This window comes from Rousettus aegyptiacus, unplaced genomic scaffold (genome assembly GCF_014176215.1).
Source record: "Rousettus aegyptiacus isolate mRouAeg1 unplaced genomic scaffold, mRouAeg1.p scaffold_m13_p_2, whole genome shotgun sequence".
NCBI lineage: Eukaryota > Metazoa > Chordata > Mammalia > Chiroptera > Pteropodidae > Rousettus > Rousettus aegyptiacus.
Window position 1 is genome coordinate 78855422 of NW_023416295.1, and position 23504 is coordinate 78878925.

The 23504-nt window shown below is 33.2% G+C and overlaps 1 protein-coding gene and 1 pseudogene across 1 annotated transcript in view; both read left to right on the forward strand.

The window, feature by feature from the left end:
• Window positions 1-23504, forward strand: part of DPP10 (dipeptidyl peptidase like 10) — a 1197668-nt gene that overhangs the window by 221449 nt on the left and 952715 nt on the right. The gene's annotated exons all lie outside the window — the stretch shown is intronic.
• LOC118614624 lies at window positions 13192-13310 on the forward strand (annotated as a pseudogene).

The following is a 23504-nucleotide window of genomic DNA, read 5'->3' on the forward strand; positions in this document are numbered from 1 at the left end:
TGCTGTGTAGCTTTCCAACTTTGTTATTTTCCTGAATAGATGAGTCATGCAGGGTGGTGGCAATTAAGATCCTTTTCTGGCAGATAATACATTTTCTAGTAGCTTTGTACTGGCCATGATTCTGAACTAGATGCACTTTTGAAATCTTGTGTTGTTATAGGTGCTATGGAAGAGAGGAAAATATATAGTAACATTTCTATTGTTGGAGAATAGTTGATCTAGTAAAATGCAGCATCACATTTTAGACTATATATTGAATAGGGTGCTTGTTGAAATTACTCTTAGAAAAGATGAAACTAAATATTATGAAAATAATTTATTTAACCTTCTATAAACTTTAAGTTATAGTTACAACTATGTATCATTATTAGAAATGGGCAAAAAGAAATTCCATTTTTTCAGTGTATTTTTCTAAGTTCAAAGTTAACATAACCCCTCACTCTAAAAATGACTTTTGAATCTTTTTCATAAAAGGATCCTTTTAATAGGATCTTTCAGTACATCAGCAGTTTTCTCAAGGGCCTCTTCTATTTCTTTTGATATACAAGTTATTCTTTGAACTCTCTTCTTTTGATGCCCCACATCAGTTTCCTGAAATTCTCTTCTTGCTAACTGGTATACTTTTGTCAGAAAGTCATCTGTCAATGGCTTCGCATGTGATTCTTCAACATCACTTTTATGAAATACTGGATCACTTGCAGAAATGTAAATCTCCATCATTCTATCCAGTTCACTTCTATTTTAAACACCTGATAAATATTTTTTAATGTCAAAATGGGAAGAGATGTCAGTAGTAAGGAGGGCAAATGTTTAAATGAGGATTGAGTTGACAAATAATCAATTAATTAGCAAATATTTTTTGTATTTTGAGTCTTAAACACTATCATAACTTTAGGATTGTGGCTAATGAATGTGTGGATATAAAAGGCCACATGTGTATTCTGGTCATTATGCTCAATCTGTCTTCCCAATGTAGTGTCAAATTTTATATTTAATAATCAGAAGTAAACAACTTGATTAACATATTTTTCATACTAACCATGCATCTTAGCTCTATTAGAAACAACAGTTCTCAGCTTTGGCTTTACATCAGAATTGCCTGGAGAACTTTTTAAAAATACCAATGCCCAAGAAACACTCAAATGAATTAAATTAGAATTTCTGAGAGTGGGATCCATTCATCAGTATTTTTCTGTGTCCTCTTAAAATAAAAACAAATATGAGTATGTATTCCCTATCTCTCGTACCCCCAATTCCTAAAAATTCTGAATAACTGCATTTGGGAATTTGATGCCTGAGAATTTGCACTTAGAACTAGGCCCTATATGATTGTAATATACATTGTCTTAAAAAACATTTTGAGACAATGTTGATCTGCTCAGATAAGTAATATATAATCAGACTAATCTTACCCTGTGGAATGGCAATACTAAATTATTTCATTTCAATTTTTGCTTTTCATTTTCTAATTAATATCATCAAACACTTATTTTCAGATCTCCACAAGACAATGAGTAGTTACTTCTGTAGATAACAACAAAAACTACTTAGCATACCAACTCTACCAGTTTCATAGTGATCATTGTTGGTTATAAAGGATTTCAGTTCAACTAATCAAATATTTGTGCATTGGTATACTGTGTTTTATTCATATGTATGTGTATATGTATATGTATATATGTATGTATATTTACACACACTGTTGTAGCCATAATGCATGGAACAATTACAATTAAATGAATCTCTACATCAGTGCTTCTATAACTTGGTTGTTTATCCAAATTATCTGAAGATCTTACTAAAATTTCTAAGATTCTGATTCATATCATTGGAATGGGGACTACGATTCAGCATTCCCAGAAAGCTTCCAGGTTTTCTAATGCTGCTAAACTTGGGACCAAAATTTGAGTAAGAAGGGTTCAGGCTAGTGTGTGTGTGTGTGTGTGTGTGTGTGTGTGTGTGTGTGTGTGTGTATGCGTGTGCACGCGTGTGCACATTTCTCATAGGATGGATCGTTCTCTTGAAATTAACCCTTTATAATCACCCCATAAATAAATACATTTGAAAAATATATTTAACTACTATTTATTAAGGACCTTTCATGGACAGAGCTCTGAATATCAAATATCAAACACATGACCTTGTTTATTATATCCACTTAACTGGGGCTCAGAGAGAAAAAGTACTTTGCCCAAGGTCACACAGTTTGATTTGGCAGACCAGAGTTTGTGTTCAGATCAGAGTCTATAATCTTAGCTACTGAACAATAAACGATGTTATCTTGCTCCGGCTCATCTGTTCTCTACCACCTTCTTCAACTTGACCTTTTAACTTTTTTTTTTTATAGTAATAATCAAAGATGAATGTTTGAAATTCATTGCAGGCCACATCTTGCACATTGAAGATGGCTGTCTAGTCAAGATTGCTAATTACTAACATCATTGTGGAATAAAAAAGCAAAATATATAATTGTTATTGTACCATTTGGGTAGTACTTCCCTCTGTACTCAAGTCCTTTTATATTTAATGGATTAGGACTTCTTATAGAAAAATTACATTATACCTTCATCTTCATTGTTTAATAAAAAAATTTAAGGAAACAGATGATCAGTTATTTGAGGGATGAAATAGATTTTTTAGCATCTTTTCTAATATAAAAATATCTGTTACTGATTTCTTATTTTGTGCTGGGTGTTCTGCTAGTTACATCATGCATAGATTATTTTACTCAGTCCTCACATGCTCCTGAATTCTTATCTTCTACATTTACAGATGAAGAAATTGAAAATCAAGAGTTAAAAGTTTTCCTGCAGTTAACAACTACTAAACACTGGCAGCAATGTTTGTCTTCTTAGTGAATCAATATAGTTAAAAAAATATAGTGTTCCTTTCTCTATCAACTGCTGATAACAATTTGGAATGCATTAGATGAATGTGTAATATATTGTGCTAAAATAGATCTGTTTTCATTTTAGAACAAAGGAAAGTATGTTTAATCTGATGATCACTGCAATAACTCTAACCTGATTGAGATTCATGAAAGTGGTTATTTATGTGAGGAAGATAAAGTAACATTTTGTAAAAGGCACACCCAACCGCCAATATTTTTATGTGATTTATAAAGTGAAAGCTCCTAAAATGAAAGATATGGAGTATTTTATATCTTGTATTTTAGCATTTCTAATAAACCATAGTGTGATAAATGAATCAGGTTATACTGATTAGGTTTTTGCTACAGTCATCATTTTACTTTCTAAATACTTATGCTTGAGAGTGGGAATTAAACAAATGGTTTAATTACGTGTTAGGAAATATCTTTCAATTTCAGCTTGTAGCCATGAGATTAAAAAAAATAGACATATTTCATTGATAACTAAGTTTTAGTTATGATAAACCATAAATATATCTTAAGCCTGTGTCTTGCTACTTTTGGATTAGGTCAGTTTTCCATGTGAGTGGTCGTTTCTTTTCGGTCGTTATTGTCGTTTTGTTTGTTTTCTCTCTGAAAATTGCCTTCACTCTAACCCTATAGGCCCATCGGAAGTACCATATTCCAACTATGGAATAATTAGCAACTTTACTAATCTTGGCTTCCCTTACTTCACCAACTGAAGATGAGTTAGGTTATCAAGGTCTCCCTCCAGCATAAGTGCTAGTAAATGGTCCTTTTCCCTTCGCTTCCCTTCCCTTCCCTTCCTTTCCCTTCTTTTCCCTTCTCTTATCTCTTTTCTCTTCTTCTTACCTTTATTTCATTTCTGCTACTACATTGTAATTATTATTTACAAAATCTTTACTATATATAAGCCCTTGAGGGCAGCATATTTTTCTTCTTAATATTTGAAACTCCAGGTATAACACAATGATAAGCACACAATAAGCTCAGTAAATATTGGTGGAATTAATAACTATTAAATGCCCGAGAAAAAATATGATCGAATGTTATTAACCAACTTTTTTTCTAATTTGGTCTACACAGTAGTAAAATGGTAATTCCCTTTTCTTCTCTACTCTTGCTCTCAAATTTATCATGATATAATTTCTAGGGAAATTAACTGTAGAATAAAAGTAGTCATTTTAAGGGCAATTCCTTATATTTTTATTTGGATCAGGCACATAGATATACTTCTTTAAAAGAAATCTATTCTTAGCAGGGTTTTTTTTTTGTTTTTGTTTTTGTTTTTGTTTTTAGTAATCCATTTGTGTTCTCAAACAATTTGAGACCTTTATTCCATTTTAGAGTACAGGTCTTCTGAGGAGCAGTGGCCACAGTGATATTGTTCACAGAGCTTGAATGTAGTTTTCAAACAAGATCTGATTACACCCCAGTGGTTTGTGAAACTCTAATGCAGGGCAGTTGTTTCAAGCATTTTATTTGTGAACACCTCAAAAGAGATTTCTAAATTTTATTTGCTTGGAGCAGGGATTGAAATGCAGGGAGACAGAGATGAGATCTTTTGTTGTAATGTGCAATTGTATCTTGGCTTCTAATGCAGAGAGCACTTCCAAGGAGAAATATAAATGGTCTGTGGAATTACTCCTTTTCCACCTACAATGATAGTAAAATAATTGTTTTTGAAGAGGCTCTGCTGTTATTGTAATGACACTAACTGGTATTCTTTAGGCCTCTCTTGTTTATATGATAGTATTTACTTAGAGCTAAATGTTAGAGGAGTCTTGGACTAGAAAGTCAATCCAGAATGTGAGGTGCCTGCATTTTTTGTCTAGTTAGCTTCCCCGAGAGCTAAAAAAAATTATAATTTTAGAAAAAGTTTTATTCTGTGCTAGAAAGAACCTGGATTTTGAAAGAAAAAAAATCTGAAATCAAATCACATACATGTTCCATATACTAGTTGCATGTTGCTAGGTAATTTTTATAAACGTTTTGGGCCTCTGTTTACTTATCAGTAAATTGTAGATGACAGTTTATAAGTGGTATGAAGATTTTAAAAAATATGTATATATACTCCAAAGAGCCTACTTATACCTGGCACACTGAAATATTAATAAATATGATAGACATTTCTATGGCCAAACACTGTACACTATTGGGTATTAAAGGATATTTACTGTAACGTATTGCCAAAATTAGATTATAATTAACTCTAAGTTATTTACAGAAATAAGTTTGCATCATTTTGATTAAGAAACACTCAATTTTGACAGCTATAAGTGACCAGAAATTCCTGATACATTATAGCACTTAGACTATAGGTCAAGAATCAGTAAACTTTATCTGTAAAGAACCAGCTAATAATTATTTTAGATTTTGTGAATCACGTTGTCTTGGCCATAACTACTGCTCAATTCTGACATTATATAGCATGAAAGCCTCCACAGACAATATGAAAAAAAATAAGCATAGCCTTACTCCAATAAAATTTTATTTTAAAAACAGGTAGTTGGTCACATTTGGCACAAGACTCCTGCAAAATATCATGGGTAGTATAACTACTGATTATGGATTATTAGGTAGTATTGCAGTAAAGAAAGCACTACTGCATTGATGAAGGGAGGGGTGTGTGTGTGTGTGTGTGTGTGTGTGTGTGTGTGTATTATTTCTGACTGTGTGGGAGTGAAGTAGAGTAAGCTGTCAGTCCTACTTCCAATGACAAGACAACAGGAAGAATTTAGAAAATGTATCATAAATTATGTCTTGGAGATTTGTCTGTTAGATTGCATTTTTAAGAAGAATTATGAAATCTTATCTTAGGGCTCTCTAGTTGATTACAGTATTGCCGTAAACTCTAATATTGTGCAATCCTAAATTTCTTAAGAATTAAGAAGCTGGATCTCTATTATAGTGTCTATCATAGACCAAGGGCTGGAGCCTCAATGTAGATAGTACCTAGCCAAGTAAACTCAAGATATTGAAATATGTTGAAGTGCAAGATATAGGACATGTTTCTGTAATTCAGGACAGAATTCTTCACAGATATTTTTGAAAAAAACAATTCTCCTAGGATATTTAAGATAGGAAATAGCTGATGGAAATCAATTTGCAGAGTCTTATCTAGAGCACATATGTTTAAACATATGTACTGTATATTTTCATGGAATTGTCACTTGAGGTTTATATATTTGAGGACATCAGTGTAAGGCAAAAAGATATGAGTAACATCTAAATTTAAAATGTGGATGAGTGCTAATGTGCATGTTTTAGTAAAAACAAAACAAAACAAAACAAAACAAAACAAAATAAATAAAACTTTTGATGTTTCTGCTGCTGACTTCCCTTCTGGGAAATTCATGTGACATTGTTCCATGGTTTCCATGATTTTCATGATTTTGTGATCACTCCAGCTCACACTTTTTCCCCCTGATTTTCTTGATCTTTTATGTGCTTATTATCAAAACCACCTTATCCAGTTTTATGAACCTGGGTCCTGAATTATAAGAGCCTCAAGAGAAAATTTCAATAATGAGTTGTCTGATCACTCTGGTTCCTCATTGTCCATTCTATCTCAGAAGTATAATTTTATACTTTAAATACTTACTTTTAAAGAATCCAGTATTTTGGCTTTCTTCTTTAAAAGCTATTTTTTCATCTCTTTAGTCTTTATAATGTGATAAAGTGAATAAAAATATGTGTTAAAAGATAAGTTAAAACCTGATTTTAGGGGTTATATGAATACAGAGAAGTAATTCTCTATAAGTGTCAAGTACCAATAAATATAGTTATGGGGAGAAAAGCAAACTGATATTTTTAAACTCCTTAAGTCCATCTCCTCCAAGGTTGTTTACATCGGCTATTCAAATATACATTTGGGGGCCATTCAGTCAACTACCTTTTCATTAAACTAAAATTATGAACCAGGCACTGTGCTCAGCCCTAGAAAAGCAGATATGATTAAGACATGGTCTTACATTAAAGAAACTTGAAGAGGAGATAAATTTTGACTACTATGTAGTACTGTCCTCTTATATGGAGAAATCATTCCATATTTTCTGATTCTAGGACTCAATCTCTTTTTATATTGTCCATATTATATATTCCATATTCTATACTTTAGATCCTAATAATTAATTTTAATTGAGCTGTTTTTATTCCCCAAAATTCCCATCCTTATCATAAATTATTCCATTTCTACCCACTTTTTAAGTCCCAGTGTAAATTCTTTTTGTCAGAAGTCTTTTTCTAATGTTTAATTATATCAGCCAAACATGCTGCTTTCTTAGAATTGTTCCAATGTCATATTTTAAGAAACATCATAAGATTACCTGGTAGTGCAAAGTCCATTACAGTTTAATGAATAAATAAGTACTGTATGACCAAAGGTTCTCCTGATCGATTTTGATTTTTACACACCAATAGTCTTGGGTGTAATAGGAACTCTGATATACTATAATCATTTTCATATTCCATTTGCTTTTTCTTATAGATGTGGTAAAGTCTTCTTCTCTTCTTGATACTTCCTACTCTTAAAATAAACATTTATCATCAATTTCATAGGGATCAGATAGAATCATAAGTTTATATGAGGAACACAACTTTTCAATAGATCCATCAGTAAGATCTAGTTCAGAGATGCTTATTGCTATAACTGTATTCCGGATTTCTGAAAGGACCTTTAAAAGAATTGCCTCCGCTGATAAATGGAGGCTCTGTGTGAGCTGACTCTGTTATACAACAGGAGGGAATATCTGTACATTAACAAAAAATTGCTTTGAAATGATACATTTTATGAAGCCTATAGCGATCAGAGTAGACTGAGCATGACTCGATGTTAGAGTTTAAAATTGCTTTGGAAGAGGACAACCTGTTTTTATTTCTTTGTCATCCAACATTGTTATCATGAGAAACAATTAATTTGCTGTATTTTATGTTCCTATTATAATCTATGTTGTGAAACAGAGCTGTGGCATTTTGTTGTAATGATAAGAAGAGATAAATAGCACTACAGTGCTTAGGGAAGATTACATTAGTTCTAACTATGGACAGCCTGGGAAATTTAACAAGTGCCTGAGACGTTTTTTGGATAATAGTAAAACTTAGAAGAGATGACTTAGAGCATTATCAACTGTCCTGTCCCATTTCTTCAGTGGACATGCCGAAAACTAAAAGTCACATAACTAGGCCCTACTGTACACTTTTCCAGGATAATATAATTGACATTTGTTAGAACAGTTGACAAGACTCTTGGATTGGTTCTCTCTGTCTCTCTGTCTCTCTCTATCTCTCTATCCTTCAGTCTCTGTCTCTAGTAAGACCCCTTCAGAACTATTATTCTATCAACCCAAATCCAGGTTATTCTTCAAGATTTCAGACTGGCATATATCTTCCCAGGATTCAGGTGCCTGTTGAAGTTCAAAAACATGGTTTTAGAGTCTCAGTCAACCCTGATATTCTGCAGTTTCACGATATTCTAGTTCACCTTGATCTGTCCATTGTTTCTATTAAATACTTCCTGTGTGCAATAATCACTATCAATGATTTAATCATAAAATATTATTTTTGCATACTTTACACATGCCCACAGTTCCAGATGTTTATCCAGTAATCGATTCTAAATTGCAATTATCAGGTTCTTATTATTAGAATAATGATTATTAGGCTTTCAAATAGTTCTTTAAAGCTAGGTATCTTCCCCTCCCCTCCAACTTTTTAAGGTAAAAAGCCTATGTATATGTTTGAGTTGGGTCATTTTAGTCTTCCTTATGGTACCATCTTCTTAGGAGATGGAGATGTATATATATTCATGAAGTACAAAGGGCATGTAGATACTATGTCTTTCCTGTGTTCTACCTTGTAGTAAGATCATCTTTACTCTCCAAATTATGTATGACTAATATCCTAGCCCTTTAATCAAATTTTCTTTTCCATTTTAAGCTAAAGGATCCTGTACTTATAAAGCTTTGTTAATCATTGAAATGGCTAATATTTATTGAGTTTGCCTTATGGACTAAACATGCTGATAAGCATAATTACAGATATCCTTTCACCTTGAATCCACTGACACTCTTTGCTGACATACAATATTTTTTCCCATTTCGTAGATGAAAAAAAATGAGATTATGAGATGTTAAGCAACTGACTCAATGTAAGATAATTTTTCCTATGTTATTTACTTCTTTGTATTTCTTTTCTTTTATTAATTCAACAAGTTGATTTTTCCTCTTATGTGCCAGGTATTGTGCTAAACACTGAGAACATAGGGGTGGGCAAAAACAGAAGTGATTCTTGGTTTTATGGAGTTATCAAACAAGTAAGTGATGGAATTAGAATCTTCATCCAGGTCCACCATGCTCCAGAGATGAATTCTTCAATACCTAGTGTGTCCCTTTTGAAAATTATTTTTCTTTTTCTTGTATTACAATTAAGACTGTAATGGGGTCCAGTGAGCAGGAGAGAAGCTCTGGCTTAAGTTCTGGTTAACTAACTGGCTTCTGTTCCTTGATGGCAATGCAGCTCTTCTATCTTAGATTCCCTGAGCCTGCTACCCTGACCTGCAGAAATCCCAGAACACGGATGGGCCCATTCTAATGGTGACATCCCATCTTTCAACATTTGCTCTCCTGGATCTCACAGACAATATTACTTTTCAAAGTCTCTTTATAATATATTCAAACTCACTGCCTAAATAAGAGGTGACCGGTGCTACTATTTCTACATCATGACACAAATACAAATGCTCATATTTGCATAGTACCATAAAGTGAAGGGCTAAAGCTACTTGTGGCCTGTGATAATAGGCCTCAGCGTTCTAGCTACTCTAGATGTCTTCTAGCTACTCTAGATGGCCCTGGCTACTCCGAGCAGGAAGAATTCTTATTTTTGTCTCCACACCATGTAAGCTATTTATAGCATTCTGGGTAGGGAAGATTTTTGCTAGGCTATTTTCAGCTTAGGTTGGCTTTAATGGGTTTTATTTTTCAGGTAACCCAGAGTCAGGCCCTGTGCGAGCTGGAAACCAAGTGAGCCTTCCCGACAGTTACATAGAGAGATAGCTCTGAGGAACTTCTTTTTTCCCTTCTTACCACTTTATGAGAAATGGAAGTTAAAAGAGTTGATTTCACTCTACCTCCAGTTCACTGCAGCTCTCAATGTGACATGTTCATATGGTGTTCAAAGGTTAGAAAGAAGTGGATCCTGTAGTACAGAGAGAAATAAAACAGGCAGAGGCAAAGGCAAGACAAAAGGAGAAAACAGAATGAGGTTAGTACATAAAAGTATCTTCTTTCTTTCCCTCTGGGCTGGTTTCACAATGCTGAAACACCAGGGTGCCTGTCTTCTTCAGTACTTTGTTAAAGGTTTTCGATTGGGTAAGAAACTTGACTGTATTAGGGGACATCAAACATCCAGCAAGCCTTTGGTCTTGCTCAGATGCCAACAGCTGGCCCTGTGCTTCTGCTCTCTCATTCACCACATTTTGCCAGAGAAGTCTGGTTTGCTTCCAATACTCAGTTACCTATTCTTCAAAGGCAAAATGTTGGTGGATGGAAAAAATAATCATTTTTACAAAGTAAATGCAAGAAGAACCTACACTCTCTTCTGTTATAAGATACCTGTGCTGGCATATTTGATTCATGTGCTTAGGTATAATTTTCCTAATTTCTGTTATGTTTTCAGCATTCTTAACATTGTATTTATAAAAGTGAACAAACTCTACCTAAAGAAGCCCACAGAAACACATGGAGTTTCTGTGGCTGATTGTGATTGAATTCTTAACTAGTGAATATCGCCTCACTAAATATGTTTCTTCCAAGGTCAACAAGAATTTCATACCGATTGAATCAAAAGGACCTGTTTTATTTTTGTTTGTATGTGAATTCTCTGCAGTTCTGATACAAATCATTATTTCCTCTTTTCATATACCCTAGTTTTCCTTCTTCTAAATCTCTGGTTACCCTTCCTCAAATTTTTTATTGGATCCCTCATCCTCTATTTAGTTCTAAAATATATTATTTACTAGGTTCTTTCTTCACTTCACCCTTCTACCTCCTCACTCTGCCTACTTCTCTGTTCATTTCCCTACTCCCATAACTCATAAGATAAAAGCAAAACTTGAGTGTTAAGCCATTCCCTGGGCTGGGATTGCTTTGCTTATTTGGCTGCTGACTCAAGAATCAACACCTGGTCCCTGCTACCCTAGACTTCTACTGTCCTTTTTTTTTTTTTTTTTTTTTTTGGTCAATGAATAAAAATGTTTTAGCTATAGGGAAGCATAGACCTAAGGCCCACTTTTACCCCAAAAGGAACTTCTCTTTCCAGGCTGTAACTAATGGCTCCCAGTTTTCTGTCAGAATGGTGAAACAATTCTCTTAAACTCCAGACTAGCTATCTGCTTGCTAGGGTTTCCCATTTGATAGCCTATAATCAAATATACAAATTTAAACTGTCTTTTCTTCACAAAACTCTAGTCATTATATCTATATTCTCATGTTCAGTGAATGTTATCATTTATCTACATACTTGATCAGAGATATCAAGAATTATTTTCTGACTGTTCTTTCTTCTTCTTTTTCTTATACCCAGTGATTCTGACTGAATAGTTTACAGACTATGGCTCTGTCCTTGCCATTAATCTTCACCTTAGTTTAGACTCCATCATCCTTTGTCCACATGACCATAGAAATCCCTGGTCTTTTTGCTTATACTGCTGCCTTCTTCCAATGCATTATCCCTGGTGCTGCCAAACTTATTTATTTTTCTATAGAATAAATGCAGCTTATTTCTCCATTTCTGTGTTCTTTAATATTATCCCCATCATTGACTTTCACAGCCACCCCTACCAGAGCATTCTATCTTCTTCCTTGAATGGTATTTACAGTTCCTAGAATAAAACATGAACATATGTCTCTACCACCCAGAGCAAAAGCATCCTTCCCTCCTTCTCTACCTCATCAACTCCTAGTCATCTTCAGAAGACAATAAAGTGCAGGAAAAAAAGACATGCACTCTGAGCCCAGTCTCAGAACTCACTTCTCATCTCATTTCTAAAACTTCTGAGCCAAGTGACTTTGGAAAATTACCTAACATGGCTGAGTATTAATTTCCTTAACTGTTTTACAGATAAAAATAGTAACATCTTATTTAAAAAGTTGTGAGAATTGAGACACATATGCAAAATTCTCTATTGTTTGGACTTCTTTAAGTAGCAACAGCTAAACACCAACCAATCAAAATAAGAAATAGTAATTTGTTAGTAAACTCTATGGTACCTCACAAATTAAAGAATGCAAAAACAAAAATAGATTCATCGATACAATGAAATTAAAATTAGGATATCATAATGCTAGGACTTACTCTTCCTCTCTCTTTATTTCTTATCTCTGTTTCATTCTAAATTGCTTTCAATTATTAGTTTCCATGGCTATAAGCTATAGCATTTTCCCTGTTAACCCCATAAGAAAAACTAGGGTAATATCTCTGATTGGCTCAGCTTGTGTCATGTGTCTTACATTAGACTCATTCCTATTGTTGATATTATGAGGGCCTTTAAATAGCTCCTCTTGACTCACATGCTCACATATTAATAGATGGCACAAGCAGGGGAAAAAATGTAGCTACTTCAGTCAAGTACTTGCTTGCCTGATGTACAAATGCCCCCTCAAAAACAATCCTAAGAGTTTCTATCTAATATAATTCAAGTATCACACATGCAATCTCTTTCAAGTAGTAGAAAATTCAAAATCACGTTCAACTACTACAACCAGTCCTAAGTTTAAGGTCTCTCTCTATGATGTGCATTATGTTAGTAATGTACAGATTTTACACTCATTATCTTGCAATGTATTAGTAAAATCTATCTATTTAACCAGTCCTCAGGCACCTATTACACAATGATGGTGAAGAAATAGGAAAATATCAATTGAAATTCCCATGCAGAAAAAGGGACAGAGGAATGAATCTCCACACATCTGTCCCTGGTTAAAGAAAATATTGTATACTAGTGGACAGGGACGGTAAGAAGTAGTCATTGGCTGGCTTGAGTGCTTCCACTGCATGAATTCTTGGTCATTCTTTCTGGCTTCCCCACAAGCCTTTTATGGTTCTCCTCCTGAACGTTATTATTTTTGGCTGTACTTGAGGGAAAGTTTAAGAAGAACTACCAGTGAACCATACTGCTTTAGTGGTCCTTTTCTGGTATGGTCAGAGGGACTATAAATTGTCTTAGAAGTTAAATATCAACAGGTATATCTTTGAAATATGTTGAATTTATTTGGTAATTCAATTACTTAAAAATAAAATTGGTCTACAGTGATGCTACCCTGAACAAGCCTGATCTCATCTGATCTCAGAAGCTAAGCAGGGTCAGTCCTGGTTAGTACTTGGATGGGGGACCACCTAGAAAGGTCAGGTGCTGTGGGCATAAAAAATAAAAAAATAAGGTCCTTGCAATCTGTGAGGTCAACCAAGGGTTGCCTTGCCTAAAAAGAAAATACTAATAATAAAAAATAAAATAAAGTAAAATAAAATTAGCCACTTAATTTGGGTGTTTTATTTGGATATGCCTCTCTTGTTTTTGTTTTTTAAACAAAGACAGAATTCTTAATCGGTTGTAATCTTTAAATATAAACCTCAATTTTGCAAATTCTATCTTTGATAATAGTCTGCATGTTTTCCTCATTTCTCTAAGACTTATCTTAAAAAATTCAACCTAGTGCCTACTGAAAATCTTAAGTTAATACTGAAATAACCACCTCCCTGGGCCAATCAGGAATCCCTGAGAATTGGGCATTTTAGATAAGGCATATGCCAGGAAGTAATAATGAGAGGTCAAGCATCCCCATTTTTCTGGCTGCTGCCCTGTGCCTTTTCATGGCCTCTGTAGCACACATACTTAACCATTCGTACAACCTGGGAACATGCAGTCTCCCATCTTTACAGTATGTCCTTTCTTCTCTTGTCTATTTATTCCAGTCTGTCACAACTTCAAAGTTCAATCGAAACAATTTTTCTATAATGAAATATTTTCTTCCAATTCTGCCTAAAATAGATGTTTTCTCCACTTGAAAATCCAAAACTTATCAATTTAACGTTTTATCATACATTATCTTATGCCGTTCTCTGTTCCTATGAGTTATATCACCTCAAAGAAATTCAAAAGGAGAAACATAGGAAATTTTATTTTATTTCTACAGTACTCAGTTCAAGATTGAATATTAATTTACTAATTTTGTTATTCATCAATCAGGAATCATTTATTATATACACATTATATTCTTGTTGCTATGATAGGCCTTTGCAATAGAAATAATAAACAGACTATTTTTGAACTCAAGAAACTTACAAATTAGTAGGTAGAACAAAGAATTGACTGGACAAATATAGCAAACATAGATAATGTTTGGCTGTATTGGCTGTAAACATGGACCGCTAGAAGAATCCTAACAAGTTTATATAAATAAGCAAAAGAAGAACTTAGAAGTATTCATAGAAATCATGATTTTTGATCTAGGATGTGAAAACTAACAGGAAATAGTTGAATGAAGAAAAGGGTGGGGTCCAGATTGTGGAAAGTCACAGAGGCACATGCATGTAAAGACCTATATGCAATTTTGCAGAGTCAGTGCAATGATTATCTTTTATTTTTTTCTACCTAAATACACTCAAGGATTATAACATATTTAGTTTTGCTGCCCTGTGCAGCAGTCATTCATTGAAAAGAGATGAAGAAGGCTTTACTCTCTTGCAGAAAATATAACAAAAACAACAAGCCTGTACTTGGTTGAGAAAACCTCCCAGAGGTTTTTGATTCTTGGTCCTAGGAAACAGTGCTTTCCCTTCTACTTAAGAATAACTAGGCTAAATGACTGGATAAGTACAGAAACTGGGAGAAAAAGTTAGAATTATGATGAGTTGCTTTTGTGTTCTGAGCATACAGAGTAAACAAGCTCTAGTCTTTTCATGAGAGCATTTCATAGGCCTGGTGAACTGACAAGTGCATATAGGAAGACAAGACCTCTGACAGAAATGGGCACTATATTCAATAGGTCAGAGAAAAATAACTAGGTAAGGCTTTCTGGAGGTGGTTATGTCTGGGCTGAATTTAATAAAGCACTCTGTATTAATAGTTTCCATTATCAATAAATGTAAAGAAATAGAATTATAGCAGGACATATATTCTTATGTATTCTTAGTCACCTCAGAACCCTAGATGGTGGTGTTGGGTTATCTAGAAAATATTCTGGTAAATTAAATTCAGAGTATCTTTGCTGAAAGATCTGAAGAGATAAACTCAACTGCTCTCTTATCTTGGTTGGTTTGCTAAAATATGTATGCATATGAAATACAATTTTGAAAAAATTCTAAGGAGACGAAGGAAGCTACTAGGTGTCCAATGGGAAGGAAAAGGAAGTTTCACCAATAAGGAATAAAGTGTTATGTCTAGGACTTTGAAAGTTTCTAAGATGAAGTTTATTATTTTTTTATTATTATTTTGACTGCGGCCAGCTTTACCCTTGGTTAAAAAAAAAAAAAAAACAGTAACTAAAAGGAATATTTCATTAAAATATTATCATCTTACATTCGATTTATATAATCTAATTATCTCTAACAGTACTGTGAGAGAATGGACTCTGATAAATCAGTTGTGTGGTGGTGATGGAAAGACAGAAGTCCTGGTGGACCAAGTATAGCATAGTGACATTGAGCATCTGGGAAAAGATAAAAGAGAAGCAAATTAGGCAAAATTTAGTTTAGTTATCTACACACTGATACTAAGACATGGATTACAATAATTGAATTGGAAAATGTGTGTATGTATATGTACATGCATGTATATATGAGTTTATAGGGGAATGGAAAATAGTAAGCAATTAAAAAGGACAAAATTTATCTAAACACGGTCTTTTCTACTGTTAGAGATTATGGATCATGTTGGAATCCCTTTGTAACAAGCGGAAAGTGTTAAATTAGTTTCAAAATCCATGGTGTTGATTCAATTCTTTGGAGCATGTTAAAATTTAGAAATGATTTGCATTGTTTATGCTTTAGTATTTGGATAGGCTTACTTTCCATTGACATCTTAAAATGTAAAATATTTATAGAACATATCTGTAATTGGATGACATTTAGGTGGGAGGCATCTGCTTTCCCTTCAATGAAGCTAACATGCCTCTTTCTAAAATGTCATTAACATTCCAGAGTTATATTCATTCCTCAACTCAGTCCTGTTTTTTTCAATTCTTTAGGTGTCTCCATTTTATTCAAGAGGCATTTAATAATCTACATGCAGAAATAATTGTAATGCTTAATGGATAACATTTTTAAAAATATACCTACTACATAATTTAGAAATTCAGAGGGTGTTTGTGTTTTTCTGTGTGTGTACTTGTGTAAGATGAAGCCAAATGTATTCTAAAATATTTTTTTCTTTGTTTTTCTTTCAGAGCTTAGCCCAAATAAAGGAATATCAGAAACATTTCAGACAGTAGAACATGAACTTTGGAGTAAGATAGAGACTGAAATCTTGACATTGCCACTTAACAATCTAAGTAACCTTGGGAAAATTACCTTTCTTTGAACTCAGTTTATTAATTTTTAAAATGAAAATAATAAAAGTACCTTTCTCATAAGAATGCTATGAGGATTAAGAGATTTATTAATATAAAACACAGCACATAGTCAAGCACCAAAAAACCTCAATGAATTTTATTTCATCGATAAGACATTGATTCCCCCCCCACACACACACACATTTTAATATATCTGTAGAGGAGATATATCTTACCATTTATTCTGTCTTATAGTTAATTTTACATCTGATGAATCATAGTATTATTATATAAACATATAATTAATAATTAAAGCATAATGTTTAGTTTAAAAATGTTAGAAGTCAGCACTATTAAATCAGATACCAACTATCCTATTGGGTATAGTCTACAGTGAAAGATAAACACATGACAAATTTGTAAATTAAGATGGAATTAATATATACTTTCTCCATTTTGAATTTACTTATTCTACAAACATTTTTGTTGAATCAAAAACCATGTGGCAAGTTCTATGTAGGTCAAAAATCTAAAAGATAAGTACAACATGATCCTTGTCTTCAAAGATCTAACAGATTTCTCATGGAAGATAGCAGAACTATATAAATACAGTAACAGACATAGGTACCTAAACTAAGAGTTTACGTAGAAGAGGGATCTAATCCATAAAAGAGGAGAGGGTAAGAAAGGTATAATGGAGGATATGATTACTGAACTAATTCTCAACAGACTAGTAGAGTAGGTAGACAAAAGGTGAGGGAAAATGTGTCCTAGGAAGAGGAAACATATAAAAAAGACTTAGGATGAGGGAACTAGAATCATCTTTCTGGCTCAGGAAACTACATGATGTTTAATTTGGATGAAATATTTGGGGAAGGAGGGAATAAAAGTTAAAAAGATAAGAAGAATCAGCTCATGGAAGACCCTGCATAATTTAGTCTTATAGACTTGGACTTTATCATGAGTTAAATATAAATATTCTGAAGTAAATTAAAGTAGAGGGGTGGAATAATCACAATTTTATTTCCAAAATACTGCTCAGAATACATTAAAGTAAACAAAGTTGTTAGAAACTTTAATAATTCTTAATAGTGGTTCTGTGATGTAGTAGAATGGGAGGATTTGAGAGATTATTAATGAGACTTTGTGATTAATTAAATATGAAATAGAGATAGAAGTCAAGATTAAATGAACACATCTCAGTTCTTTGGATGAGTTTGTGCATTATTTACATGACTCAAGGTACCTTAACAGTTGTATATTGGCTAATCATCCATTACTCTGAAAATTCTGTGTGTAGTTCATAGATAAATAACCATAGAAATTAATATGTGATTATTAAGAGAAAAAATATTACTGAGTTAACATTTTAGAAATACTCAATTGTCTAGAGTGGATTTTAATTTTTTTTCCCCCATAACAACATGATGACTTGGAATATAACATGACACCAAAAAATGGCAAAATAAAAAAGGGTCTTTGAAGCAATTCCTTTTAATCTTACCTTATTCTTAACAACATTTCTCTGTTCTAAATCCTTTATGGTCCTGGAGAGAATTACATTTCAAATTCCATAATTGCACAGAAGAATTGGAGTCCTATAAAAACATAGAGTACTCCTTTTAAAGGCAATTTTTATTATCAACTGAACCTATGCTGTAATGCAGTCAAAGACATTGTTTAGAGCATCATTAAAAGAACCTCTTTTAGCATGACTGCTTTGTCTTAAAAAATGTAGCATGCTCTTATTTAATATTATCATATTACTACAATCAACTGTATATTTGTTGAAAGTCTTATGGTATGTTATTTAGAGTATTGAACCAGCACAAAATATACATGAACTTTATCAGTTTTCATTTTCTCTTTACAGACCAAGAACAATATTAAATGACATTTTATGACATTTGATGAGTATTTAAAATTTGTTATTGCGGGTGTTCAGTGAACCATAAAATACAAATGTAACTGGTTGGCTGTGCTTCCATTATGAGAAATACAAGCTAGAAGCACTGAATTCAGCATCCCACAATTTGTGCTCATTTTCCATCAATGTCTTGCTCCTGACCCTCTGTCAAGTTCATATTTTCCTCTGTGTCTAAATTCGTCCACATGAAAAATTAGGCAAAAAGAAAAAGTAAGTTAATACTTGCCTCCAAAATGATTTGAATTCCAGGTATGGAAAATCTTACATAAAGTTAAAAGACTGGTTTATCAACTGCTACCTTCATTTGTTTGAATGTACTACAATGTTCTGCAGCAAAATAGCTGAGAGACTAATGTAATAGTTCTTTTTCAACCTTCTAGCCATAAAGACAGTTCTTTATTTGCAACTAAAGCTATTATATCCAGAGCCTATGGTTGTTTGGTGCTTTTACTGATGGAAATTTTAAAAGACAAACAGCAAATAAATTTGAAAATATCCTTTGGGACATTATTTTATTACTAAATGTCTCTTACCATTTAGCAAACTAGATGCAATATGAAAAATTCAAAGTTTGTTTGTGGTTAGTTGGCAAAGAACCAAATAACAGGTGCTGAAAAAAATAATACTTAGCTAACTTAAGAAGTGTGTGCATGTGTGTGGGCATGCACGATAAGGCAAATTAAAGAGGCGAATAAAAAATAAGTCATCAGGGGAAAGGCAAAAACCATTTGGCTTGAAAAAGTTGCATGGCATTATAGAGTAAGAATGGGCTTTGGAAGCTGGCAAGCCTGGGTTTGGATTACAGCATTTTTAGTTTATTATTAACTTATGAGCATTAATTTCTTCGGTTAAAAAAATACATGATCATACTAATAGCTTACAGAGTTTTTTTTTAAATTAATTTTTATTATGGTGATGTTAGTTAACAAAATCCAGTAAGTTTCATGTGTACGATTTAACAGTAAGGCGTATATATATATATATATATATATATATATATATATATATATTGCATTTTGTGTTCACTGACCATAGTTAGATTTCTTTCTGTCACCACATATTTAACCCTTTTTATCCAATCTACCTCCCTCTTCTCCCTTTCCCCTTACCCTCTGTAACAACTAGTTTATTGTCCGTGTCCATGAATCTCTGTTTGTTTGTCCTGTTTATTGCTTTTAGGTTTAGATCCCACATATAAGTGATACATGGTTTTCAACTTTTTCTGTCTGGCTTATTTCGCTTAGCATGATTATCTCAAGGTCCATCCATGTTGTCACAAATGGCAGTATTTTATCTCTTCTTATGGCTGAATAATATTCCATTATATATGTACCACAGCTTCTTTATCCAATCATCTGTTATGGGACACTTCGGTTGCTTCCATGTCCTGGCCACCATGAATAATGCTGCTATGGACATTGGTGTGCAAATCAGTATCTTTTTGGATATAGATACTCAAGTTTATAGGGTAAATACCCAGTGGAGAGATTGATGGGTCATATGGCAAATCAATTCTTAGTTTTTTGAGGAAACTCCATACTGTTTTCTATAGTGGCTATAGAGTTTTAAGAATCAAGTGAGTCTATGAAAGTTAAGCAGAGATCAAGGTGTATGCTATACTGTTGGCACTCAGAAAACTGCATTCACTCTCTCTTTTAATTATGGAAGCTGTTAACAAAGCAAAGGGTACGGAGTAGAGCACTGTAAAGATAGCTTTCCCATCCTCCCAACCACCTTTTGAGATAATGGGTCTGGCTATTTGTTGCTATCTCTTTCAGGTGAATATGTTCAAGCTGACTTAGGGTGGCGAGAACCCCAGGGTTATAATTGATGTGTAGAAAAGCCACCAGAGATAGCCTTTCAAAAATCACCTTAATAAGCCTAAAATATTCAGTCCTGGTGGTTAACATCAGTAACAACTGAACTAAGCGGTATTAATTTGCAGACATTGATCAGAAAGAGAATCTAATGCATTAGAAAAGGAAAATACCAAGGTCAGTTAGTAGAAATAAAGCTAAGTAAGTTTATGGTAACATATAGGAAAAAGAGATCAAATTACAAATCTTTAACTAAACAAGGAGGAGAATACAGAGACTAGCAGAAGTGGATCTTCATTATAGTTACTTCAACCTAAACATATTTCTTTGCTTCCTATTAACTGGAAGTCACATTGCAGCCCTTACAGAAAAGGCAGCTGTGGACTCTTCGAAATACATTCCTTATAGTTTTAGGTTTGGTTTATATATTATCAACATTATATAAATATTTATAATTTCACTGTGTCTTGTTTTACTATTTATATAGTTGATTTCATGTATTGTATATTTTATAATCTTTAATATTTCAAATGTTTATAAAATAAACGTCCTCTTACAGAGAGTCATATCCTATATGGGGATATCTGGGTTTCAAATTGCAATTAAAAGAGGGACTTTTTTTTTTAACACAAAGATAGGTGTAATACTTTTCTAATAACCAGTTATTGTTCTGCAGAATGAGTCAAGCCTTATGACCCTGCTCTTAAAGCATTATTAAATAATCACCATAAGCCTAATGATCAGATATAAAACACTCATAGTTATCATTACATTTTACTAGTCCTGATGGTGCCCAAAAAACCATCAAACTTTTCTCTAGCAAGGCTGGATTTCTTTTCTTTTTCTTTTTCTTTTTTTTTTTTTTTGAGCAATTAAAGTAAACAAATGGACAAAGGTAGTCCTTTATCAAAGGTAGACTTTACTCTGTGCAAAAGTTCTGTTCAGTCAAGCCTTTCATCGTCATCTGAATATGAATCCTCAGTCTACACTTAAGCTTTCTTTCTTTTCTTTGAAGATTGTCTCATTATTGCTTTGGGGTTTGATGTAACATGGTGATCTTAGGTATCATATCAAGACTTCATTAATGGTTTCACAAAGCCCTAGTCTGCTTATCTAGCTTAGAAAATATCAAACTGCTACTTCTCTATTAGTGCACTTTTGGGGTTCTAACATATACTTTTCCTCTTCCAGATGCCTGAAACTATCAGTCTTTTATTTTTTAACATTAAGCCTTTGTTATTTTTAAAGATATTATAATTTATTGTTCCTTTCCTTTCCCATGTATTTTATAGTTATGAATTCGGGATACTACTACTAGCAGCTTTTCTTATAAGATAGCACTAATAATAGTATTTTTATAATCCAAACAAAGCCTCTTAATCATTTACTATTTTATTTATTAATTAATTTATTTATATTTATTTGATTTTAGTGCAAAAAAATGTAGTAAATTTGGAAAATACCAAACTACAGAAGAAATTTAGTCATTATTTCAGAATTTAGGAACAGATTATCTTACATTCTTAAAAGTACTTTAGATATATCGTTTATATTATAATTTAGATACTTTCATAATGTCTCTTTTAATCCATTGCTATAGCACAATTAAAACTTCAATATTTTGCCTCTTATGAAGCTAGCAATTTTTTACCCAAGTCCACTATGACATTTATAAAACATGAACAATATTCTTTATGTATATTTTGAAATTATTTCAGAAAAAACATTTTTCAGAGATATTCATTTCCCCTCCCATCAAAAGGTAATGGGAGTTAAGTAAGAGACAGTGGGCCCGTGTGGTAGAAGTCTGAACACACCAAGGGTGTGTGGTGGCCAAACTCCCAGGAGGCCCTTAATGATATCCATCTTCAGGTGATCACATCCTCATATATTTCCCTTCCACATTGTATTGAACTTAGTCTGTAGGGCCAAAAGAATATGACAAGACTGATGACATATTACTTCTAAAATTTGGTTTAAAAGAGAATCCGGCTTTCCTCTTTCTCTCTCTCTCTCCCTCTCACCACTCTCTCTGAAGGAAGCTGATTAACATATCATAATAAAAAGAAGCCCATATGGAAAAAAAACCTGAGGCCTTGTGCCAAGAGCTATGTGAGTGACTCCATCTTGGAAGTGGATCCTCCAGTCCCAGTCAAGCCTTGTTATGACTGTAGCCCCATCCAACATCTTGGCTGCAGTCTCATGAAAGACCTTGAGACATAACCACCCAGCTAAGACTGTGCTGGTTTCATGACCTCAGAAACTGTGTGAGATAATTGTTTATTATTTTCAGATACTAACTTTCAGAGTAGTTTATTATGTACCAATAAAAAGAAATATAGTAAGACCAAGGGATCAGGTACTTTTTGCTATACTCACAACACATAAAATGAGAAAATAAATAACAACCCCTCTAGAAGAAGAATTAATTAGATCAAAGTCAGAAGAACAAGACTCAATCAGTCAAGAGACCTAGGAAAGGGAATGAAAGTTCGAAGAGTAGAGAACATAGACATTAAAAGTGACCTGTGGTCTGAATGAATTCCAGAGACCAAGTGTAACTGCCTATCTAGCTCTTTTCATGTTCCCAGCGTGCATTAGGAATTATGAGCTTGGTGTATTCAAATGAATGAAGGGAAAAGGGTCATATTATGTTCTGAATGCTGTTTGCATAAGTAAGTCAGGGCTGGATTCTGATGTAATTGTCCCTCTTATGCTAAATTTCTTGATTATTATCTTATCATATTTATGAAATAAATGTCATAGTACCTTAAAATATAAGTTGCATTGGGAAAGAATAGTCAATTCCCGTCTTTAAATGCTCTCATGATACATTCAATAATCTTAGGTATTACATTCCAGATGTTATGTTTTTTGAAGACAAAGAGTTTTTATTTTAAAATAAATAGATAAGTTACACCTTATCATTTACTTTGAATCTACAGTTATCTGTTTCTTTGGGTATACAGGGTGCTTTAAGTAAGAGGACATAAAACTACAATCATTAAAGTGTGATAAACCTAAAACATCATATGAGAATAATATAGTATAATATATGTATATGTGTGTATAATATGTGTATATGGATACACATATGTGTATATGTATATACATATACATATGTATTATATTTAATATGTACAGAGAGAAATGGGGAGAGAGAAGATAAGTTATGATAACTCCCAGGCATAAAAAGTAAAATGCAAATATAAGAAACTTTCACTTGCCATATGTTAATGACATTGCTCGATACTGATCTTTGAAGAACACAGATATGACCATGTTATATCTCTACTTAAAATTCTTCAGTAGCTCCCCAACAC